The 10,132-nt window shown below is 43.7% G+C and overlaps 2 pseudogenes; both read right to left on the reverse strand.

Moving 5' to 3' along the window:
• Nucleotides 1-2,098: 2,098 nt before the first annotated feature.
• On the reverse strand, nt 2,099-3,258 carry LOC102431778 (annotated as a pseudogene).
• A 4,141-nt stretch (nt 3,259-7,399) lies between these two features.
• On the reverse strand, nt 7,400-8,451 carry LOC102432095 (annotated as a pseudogene).
• Between the last annotated feature and the right edge of the window lie 1,681 nt (nt 8,452-10,132).

A 10,132-nucleotide genomic window follows, 5' to 3' on the forward strand; every position in this document is an offset into this window, starting at 1 on the left:
GACAAGGGCCTCATTAGATGCTTCTCATTTTCCCTGAGTGCAATGACTTATCTCTTCCTCACTCCATCTTACCCCATGTGGTCCCCCTCTAGTGAGGAATGTTTGAACTGGAGCTTGTCACTGCCCACTGAGGGTGTGTGCAGGAAGCCCACCCAACAGGCAATGTAAGCTCGAATATCTAAAGAAGAGTTTGCTTGACATTCAGTGCCCTTCCTGGCCTGGCTCATCTAATCTGTTTCCATGTACTCCCAGGAGTAATATATGGACACTAGTTTATTTCAGAGGACACAAGGGTATATAAAATAACAATATAAAGACTCTCCTAATCTCAATCACCAATAAAAACCAATGTTTACATTTCCTATTTTAACTCTTTTACAACTTACTTTATAGCTTTGTGTAATGAAACCTCCTTTCTAGTTTAGACTTATTGATATCAACATCTGTGTAAACTGTGTTTCCTTTTAACAGATAAAGAATTTAGAACACCACAGGCACTATTTTTCACCGCTCTTTCCCCAGGACATTTGTTAGCTAGATTTCTTTCACATGGTGTTGGGACAACCAGTGTTTTCAGCTTTAGCTCCTATGACTTTCTTTCATGTGCCCATGCCACAGCCAAATTGAGTTACATGGCATTTCCTCAAAAAGTTAACTATGAAGCATTTGAAACAATGAGAGAAACTTATTCACTCATTTCTGTGTTTTGCTAACTCTACTGTGTGCCTATACCAGTGATGGCAAACCTATGACACGCGTGTCAGAGGTGACATGTGAACTCATTTTTTTTGGTTGGTTTCTCTTTCTTAAATGCCATTTAAATATCCTATCTAATAATAGACAAACATGGTAATTGACCGTACCTTCGCTATGCCTCCCATTGGCGAATCAGCAAGATATGCAAATTAACCGCCATCTTTATTGGCGGTTAATTTTCATACATAGGCGCGAAGCAGTGGAGTGAAGACTGAAGTCGGCTCCGGCTGGAGCGAAGGCCTGAGTCCCGGGTGCTGGAGGAAAACCGGTGCCAGCAGCCAGGGGAAGTGAAGGCCTATTGCATGAATCTTTTCATGCAACAGGCCTCTAGTATAAAATAAATATCAAAAATATAAATCTTTGTTTTAGTATGGTTGCAAATATCAAAAATTTTCTATATGTGACACAGCACCAGAGTTAAGTTAGGGTTTTTCAAAATGCTGACACACCGAGCTCAAAAGGTTTGCCATCACTGGCCTATACTGTGCCAGATCCAGGCAGAGAAGTTTTGTCTGTGGACAAATGCTACCAGAGGGCCTTTCACAGGCCCAATTTCCTGGACTGTGCTTATCTAAGGATGTTATTTTCCCTAAACCCAGACAACCCAATGAGATTAGAGGTAGGTCAACTCATTTATTCAAGCTTTTACCCTGTAGAATGCCCCCAACCACAGCACTAAGCATGAATCTAAAGGGCATATAGTCTGAGAGAAACAGGAAATCTTCTTTTTCTATTCCATCAGGTAGAAAAATTTCTGAATGACTCTTTATGGTTTTGGACAGGGGTTCTTTTTTTTTTAACTTCTTAAATATTACCTCAGAAGTCAATAATATATTAGAGGCATCACATGTATTAACCGCTGATTTTTATGAAATATTTAGTCATATTTGGGACCTGGCTGAGTGCTTTTCATCCATTTTCTTATTTATTCCCTACTATGATCCTATGAGCAGATGATCTCACCACATTTTGCAGATGAATTAACTGAGGCTTGGAGAGGAGAGCTGCAGAACCAGGACTTCGGACCTGGATTTGTCTAATTTGGACAGGGATTCTTCCTGTTGCAATTAAGATTGTAAAGAAAAAGCATTAAAAAGAAGAAATTCAGATCACATGAGAAATTTATTGGTAATGTCAAGAACGATGGAGAGGCATGATGTTCAGACTAATGCTTTCTCTGAGAAAAGCTAGAACAGCCAGGTTAAAAACAACCTATTTGAAGAGATTTGGGAATCACTGACACATTCTGAGGCTGAGGCTGAGAGAAGACTAGATATTTTCCAAGCCTGGCAGGGCAGTAGTGAGTCTCAAAGTTACTCCAGACTGATCAGGACAGAGGCTCTCATCCCTGCCCCAGACTGCTTCCCAACATGTCCAGGGTTTCCCTATGAAGGCTTTCTTCAGGTTCATCCACCTTAGGAGTGTCCTGCAGAGCCCTCTGGAGGACACTTCCACCACCGCTTCCACCATTGCTGCCTGAAGGAGCCAACAAAGAAGTAAATGATGGGGTTGGCACAGCTGTTGACACAGGACGGAAGTACTACCATCATGGAAAGATGAAAGAAGGCATTATTGTCATTTGAAATCCAGAATAGGACATGAAAGGTGATGTCGAAGGGCAGGCTGCAGAGGAGGAAGACCAGCACCGTGAGCACGAGGGTCACATAGAGCCTGGTGGGCGGCACCCGGTGGGAACCACACAGCAGTCTGGTCATCAGGGCCAGGCTGGACCCAGAGAGAAGCACAAATAACAAAATCAGCCATGACACAGCGATGATGTCAAATACCCTACGCATGGAAGGGCTTAAAATATCCAACAGAATCCAAGAGAAATTTTTATCCAGGATGCTCAATAGCAGGGATAGGGACCACAGCAGGGCACACATGACAATTGACAGGTGTCTGGGGCGGCGGCAGCGATACCAGATGGGCCACAGGACAGACAGGCAGCGCTCTGTGCTGATGGCGTTGAGAAAGCTCAAGCCTGAGATGTAGGCAAACACTGACACAGAGATGATAAATATGTAGAATTCACTGGGGACCAAACCGAAGTTGAATATTGAACATAGGGAAAGTATAATCTGGCAGCAGAGGAAGAGGAAGTTGGCCCACGCCAGGTTTTTATTTTTATTTATTTATTTTTAATCCTCACCTTAGGATATTTTCCCATTGATTTTTAGATAGAGTGGAAAGGAGGCAGAGAAAAAGAGAGAGAGAGAGAGAGAGGAACACTGATGTCTGCAGACACCCTAACCCGGTCCATAAACTGCAGTCAAGGTATATGTCCTTGACCAGAATCAAACCGGGACCCTTCAGCCTGTGGGCCAACACTCCATCTACTGTTCCAAACTGGCATGGTTTTGTTTTGTTTTGTTTTGTTTTAGTCTCTATGTCATTTACTTCCAGCCTGACTTGCAACAGAAGTTACCTCCAGTCCACATCTCTGGTAAAGTCAAAGCCTACGTTCGTATTTGAAAACTGATACCTGAGCACAAATGGCATGCGATTCAGACTGAGGCAACCTCATAATCGCACTATTTGCTTGGATTGCCTAGACTGGACTTGTTACCCAAGTTTCTGATGGAGTCATCATGAAAATCTAGGTTCCTAAACTCCAGGTCCAGTGCTCCAAATCTAGCACACACAGGTTCTGCATTTCTGCCTATTCCAGGGTCTCTGGTTGCTAAAGTGGCTGGGTGAATACAGGGCTTCCTTTGCTGGACCAACAGGTTCAGGAATAGGTAGTGGAGCAAGGCCTGTGACCTAAGCACCTGCAGGCACTCTCCTTGAAAAATGTCTTCATGAATTGTGTATTGGTGGATGTCAGAGCGTAGACTGGGGGCTGTTGGCAGATTTGGCGTGGTGACTCTAGCTATTGCATAAATGGTAAAGCTTTTGCTGAGGATGTTGTCCATCAGGAGGAGCCACCTGGATCTATACTGTCATGTGTCTCCTGGGCTGGTATTGGGCTCTTCAGGATGGAGGCAAGAGAACTTAGAATTTTTAGATGACTTCTCCTCTGACCCCCAAACATAACCCTATGATGGCATGTACCATATTGTATGACAGTGTGTGCTGCACTGGACTGCTTCCTTCTACAGCTTGAGGGGATGCTGTCTTTGAATCTCTAAATCCTGGCACAGAGGATGGAGCATAGGAGAAGCTCAGTTATTATTTATAGAAATAACAGGAGAATAATTAAGTGACTTTGCTATAAAATGCATGCTTGATATATTCAAGACTACATGTGGATAGGTTCACTGTAAAGATCTGTTAAAAGACAATTAAAAAGAAGTATATATTTGTAATATACATATTAAACTGTTACCTTGAATTCATTCACCAAAAATGAAAGAGAGGGAAGGAATTTCCTTGGAGTGTGGGTCAGCATATAAAATTGTGCTCTGTCTTGCTTGCAGAAAGCTCATCCATCAAGCCTTGCCTATGATTTGCAGTTTATATGTAGTAAGTGGAGGTCATAAAATCATATGTATTTCATGCTGCATGAGGATATTTCTCAATAATGTTAAATGTTTTCTATCTAGAATAGTTGTTAGATTTTTGCCCATTTCAATAACTATATTTCTGAGACTTCCTTTAATTGAACACTCATATTACTTTTAATTGGAACTATAACTCTCCTTTCATAATCATTTTTCATTGATTTATATTGTATTTTGATAAATGAGGTAAGTACATGAATAAGCCCAATAGCATAAGCAGTATTGGAAATATTTCTTGTGAAGCAGATAACTCAGGGCTCTGAGGTCCATGTGCACTAGGGAATCAGTGAGTAACCTTGAGGGCTCAGCATTTATTGGATGTAAATCAGTACCTTTTCTAGGTGGAATGGAAAGGGGTGGTTACACAGTCTACTGAGAAAATATTTTTGAAAAAGTTTTTGCTCTATATAGAAGTACAGTGCTTGGTCACATATGTTGTAATGATGTTTGTTGAAGCAATGCATAAATAGACAGTTGTGGATGACAGCTCCCAAAAAGTGCCATGAGGGACTTTCATATCCTTCCTCTCTTGCTGAAGGAAATTTCTATGTCCTGCATGACCCACCCAATATGAAGTCACAGGAAAAGCCATCACTGGCTTTGGAAAGGAGGCAGCTCTTGAGCAGACTCTTCCCTCCCTTCCATTCTTATCCCTGGAGGCAGCGATGAGACCTGCGATGAAAGGTGAGCGCCTTCCTCCTATTGACCGATTCCAGAGAACACTTTCTGTTACCTTGGGTGGGAGATGCCTGCAGGAGCTTTGGTGAGACCTGTGACAGAGTCAGTCTTTTCTTTTTCCTTTTTTTCCTTCAGCCAGTCTTTTCAAGAAGACATCATGATTATCAGGCAGGAGCTGCTTGAGAAAAATTGTTACTTAGCATCTTCTAAATTGCAGGCCAAGACTATCGCTAGGGTTTCAAAGGCATGCTATCTGTTCCTCAAGACCTCACAGTGTGGTGGAAGAGGGAGACATACAAGCCAGACATTCTGGGACAATGTTATAAGTGATCTATAGAGGAAGGTTGGGGCCACATGTGTTCATTGTGGCTGCAATGGCTGGGCTTGAGCATCCAGAAGCTCTAAGTTTTCTTGCAGCCAAGAAGAAGAGGAATGCCACTGACATAAAAATAACCAGTTTCCCAGGTGAAACCCAACAGTCTTTGGTTCAAAAAATGAGGTGAAATTTTCCTACAGGGTTCCTCAAAGCTGTACATTTGAAATAAGACTCACAGGGCTGAATCTCTTAAGCACCCTCAGTGTAAGTTGGTGGCATCACATCAAAGCCCTCAGCCTGGTGCACAGACTACATGCACTATCTTCCTACCTTCTTCCACCACCCTGTCATCCAGCTGAGGGACCCCTTACCTATAGCCAAGCCTAGTACAGCATCTGGAAATGAAGGGGGTGCTTGTAGGACACAGAATCAGAAAGTGATGAACTGGAAAGAGCATTGGATCAAACGTCGGGAAGCCTAGTTCTGATGGATATATTTGGTTCGAAAAGTGGAAAACTGTAGTTAGTATCATTTTCACAGCTACCTGTAGTGTCTCCAGAGCAGTCAGCAGTCATTTTTGAATTCCTCTCTCTGAGTGTAAATATATGGGGCAGCCTCACTGTCTGTGAACAGACAGCCCTGTCTGTTGTCACCTTGTCATAGCGGACCCTCCAGGTCTGCCTGAGTTCTCTGAGGAATGAGTAACCAGTGTCAGAGAATAGTCCAGAATTCTGTAATGAACCTAAGTTTCTACCAATACAATGACATGAGTAGGGCAGGATCAGATGTTTCTAACTCATGGACTGGCCATGAAACTGACTATAATTCACAGCCAGAATAATCTGTACAAAATCTTGAGGCTTACAGAGTATTCCAAAACTACTATCTGCATGCTACTAATAATTGTTCTCCTAGATAATTTTTATTTTAAAATTGACCTTGAGGTTACAATGGCCACATTGGAATTGGTGGGACATAGTGCTACACTCTACCCTGGTCAAGGTGAGAACTATGACCACTCATCATTTCTCAAAGGTAAAGGCCATGGTTTTCTTTACTACAACCCAAAGCCAACTTGTCACCATGCTGTAGACAAATGCCACTGGAGGTCTTTCACAAGCCCAATTTCCTGGACTGTGCTTATGCAGTAGAGACTCTAAGAATATTTTCCCTAAACCCAGAGAACCCAATGAGATTAGAGGTAGGCCAACTCATTTATTTAAGCTTTTTATCTATAGAATGCCCCCGATCACAGCACTAAACATGAATCTATAGGGCATGCAGTCTGAAAGAAAAATAAGGAATCTTCTTTTTCTACTCAGTCAGGTAGAAAAAAATTCTGAACAACAGTTTATGAATTTGGACAGGGATTCTTTTTTTTTTTTTTTACTTATTATATATTGCCTCCAAGCCAATAATATACTGTATTAGAGGCTTCACGATATTAACAGCTAATTTTTATGAAATATTTAATCATATTTGGCACCTGGTTGAGTCCCTTTCATCCGTTTTCTTATTTATTCCCCACTATGCTCCTATGGGGAGATGATTTCAACCGCATTTTACAGATTAATTAACTGAGGCTTGGAAAGGAGAGCTGTAGAACCAGGACTTCAAACCTGGATTTGTCTGATTTGGACAGGGATTCTTTCTGTTGCAATGAAGATTGAGAAGAAAAAGCATTAAAAAAAAAGAAATTCAGATCACATGAGAAATTTATTGGTAATGCCAAGGACGATGGAGAGGTATAACTTTCAGACTAATGCTTTCTCTGAGAAAAACTAGAACAGCCAGGTTAAAAAAGAACCTATTTGAATAGCTTGGGGAATCACTGAAGTATTTTGGGGCTGAGTCTGAGAGAAAACTTGATACCTAACAGAACAATAGAGTAGTGACCTTGGAATGGAGACAACAAATGCCCTAACCTTTGGAATAGAATGGATAGGATTAAAATCAAATGGTATAAATACAGATGTAACAGGACAATAAAGAGAGAACCTGGCTAGGCTGCTGATCAACTGAATGCTGCCTCCGTGTCATTACTTCTTTGCCAACTCCATCCACACCGTTGGGAACCCCTGGACCTACTGGCAGGGCAATATTGAGTCTGGAAGTTACTTCCGACTGACCAGGACAGAGGCTCTCATCACGGCCCCAGACTGCTTCCCGACATGTACAGGGTTTCCCCAGGAAGGTTTTCTCCAAGTTCATCCACATCAGGAGTGTCCTCCAGAGCCTTCTGGAGGACCAGCCTCAAGGTGTGTCTCCGCTTCCACCATAGCTGCTTGAAGGAACCAACGAAGAAGTAAATGATGGGGTTGGCACAGCTGTTGACACAGGACATGGAACTACAAATTCGTAAAGATGAAGGAAGGCATCTAAATATTTTTCAAACCAGAATAAGAGGAGCCAGTGGATGCCGTAGGGCAGGCCGCAGAGGAGGAAGACCAGCACTGTGAACATGAGGGTCACATAGAGCCTGGTTGGCGCCACCCGGTGGGAGCCACACAGCAGTCTGATTATCAGGGCCAGGCTGGACCCAGAGAGAAGCACAAATAACAAAATCAGCCAGGACACAGTGATGAAATCAAATACATGATACACATAAGGGTTTAAAAAATTCAACTGGAGGATGGAGGACCTTTTACCCAGCATGCTCAGCAGCAGGGATAGGGCCCAGAGCAGGGCACAAATGACAGCAGACAGGTGTCTGGGGCGGCGGCGGCGGTACCAGATGGGCCACAAGACAGACATGCAGCGCTCCGTGCTGATGGCGCTGAGAAAGCTCAGGCCTGAGATGTAGGCAAAGATTGACACAGGGAAGACAAATCTGTTCATTACCCTACGGAAAAAACCAAAGTTGAAAAGTAAAGCTAGCAGATGTATAAACCGGCAGCAGAGGAAGAGGAAGTCGGCCCCTGCCAGGTTGAGGATGTAGACAGAGAAGGCGTTCCTGTGCATGCGGAAGCCCAGGAGCCAGAGCACCACTGCGTTCCCTGCCAGCCCCACCAGGGCCGCCATGACTGTCAGTATGAAAGGATTATGTTCTCTGTATAATGTAGATGAAAGGCCTGATCACTTCCATTGGTTGTTGTGAGGTTGGTCTCCCAGGCTGTGACAGTCATATCCGTGCTCAGAAACGCTGCAGTTGTGGGCCTGGGAACAAAACAAGACTTGAGCACCTGCTCTATGACCACTGACCCTCTGGCCACCCTGTCTGTGGCGACTGGAGGCTTCCAGAGATTAAGATTCTTCCTGAACCACACAGTCTTGGAGTCCCCGGAGCCTGAATTTAAACCCAGCTCTGAATCTTAGAGCCTGGGCTGTTTCTACTGCAACACGGACTCTCTATGTCCAACCTCTCCACTCACCATCCAGCCCATGACATGTGCCCTGGAGGCAGGAGGAGAAGAGTCTGCCCAGGTCCTGTGGATGACAGCAGGGTCCTGAGTTCCCAGTACTTGTGCTCTGGGAGAGTGGCTTTGTTTGACAGCAGGCTGTCAGAAGCCCCAGAGCAATCTCAGTGACTGAGAGTGGTCTACCCAGGAGGGAGAAAGGAGGTTATGACTTAGGTTCATGAAGGGAATGAGACCCCTTGTTAGGACAGAGTGAGAACCCCCAACGCTTTTGCATTAGAAATGTGCCAGTGTGTCATGTCTATGAGGGTAGACAGTGATTACTCTTCCATTGTTGTGTCCCCAGGGCCTAAGTCTGTGTAGGAATACCATGGGCCTGTCAATAAAATTTTAATCCACGAATGAATGAATGAACGAATGAACGAAGAAAATTTGGATTTAATCCTATATAATAAAAACCTAGTATGCTATGTGTCCAACTGTTCCTTTGACTGCTCGACCAGTCGCTATGTTAGGCACTGACAACCAGGGGGCAGACACTCTGACCAGTAGGTTAGCTTGCTGCTGGGGTCCAGCCGATCAGAACTGGGCTAGAAAGGCTGGAAATGCCCTGGAGCCCTCCTGCAGTCCCCACCCCGATCATGAACTGGGTGGGTCCCTCAGCCTGGCCTGGGCCCTCTTGCAATCTGGATCCCTCAGGGAATGTCGGATTGCCAGTATTGACCCGATCCCCACAGGCCAGGCCAAGGGACCCCTCTGGTGCATTAATCTATGCACTGGCCATCTAATATAATATAATATTTTTTTAATGAAGAATTTTAAATGTAAGACATAAGTTAGCACTTTTAACTCCACCATCAAAAAACACATATATAACAAAAATAAAATTCCATTTCTAAGTTTTCATTCTGTGAAAAGCTCTGTGTGTTTGAAATAATTATTTTTATGCCTGCAGACACCGCCTATCCAGGTGGGAGAGGACTCAGGACTGAATTAAATTTCTCTGCATTTTAGAGGAGAAAGAAGCCATTTTGAGAGGAGAGACAGAGGTGGCAAAGGGTTCGAATAGAGGTAGTTGAGACAGAAATACAGAAGGGGCATTATTACCTGGTTCCTATGATATGTGTAATAGGAAAGCCACTCATTGTCCCTACATGTGATTTGGAGTAGAGATTTCTTTGCAGATCAAAGCATTTGTGTAAGAGAATTCTGGTGGTGGTGGAGTTAAGAAGTGCTCAGTTCTTTGGATGAAAAGAGACTAGCTCTTGCAGAATTTAGGTGAGAAACATAAATCAACTCACACATAGGTGAAGAGTAGCAGTTGATGAGTGCTTACATGGTATTACCTCTTTTAATCATCCAAATAGCCCTATGAGGCCAGTACTATGCTTTCTCCCATCTGGCACATAGGAAAAGACAAGCACAAGGAGGTTGAATGACATGCTCCAGTTCTCACGTGCACAAGTGGAAGAGCCTGGATCTGAACCCACAGGTCTGTCAGAGTCTTCAGCTTCCCCTGCCCT

Source organism: Myotis lucifugus, unplaced genomic scaffold (assembly GCF_000147115.1).
Source record: "Myotis lucifugus unplaced genomic scaffold, Myoluc2.0 scaffold_4607, whole genome shotgun sequence".
NCBI lineage: Eukaryota > Metazoa > Chordata > Mammalia > Chiroptera > Vespertilionidae > Myotis > Myotis lucifugus.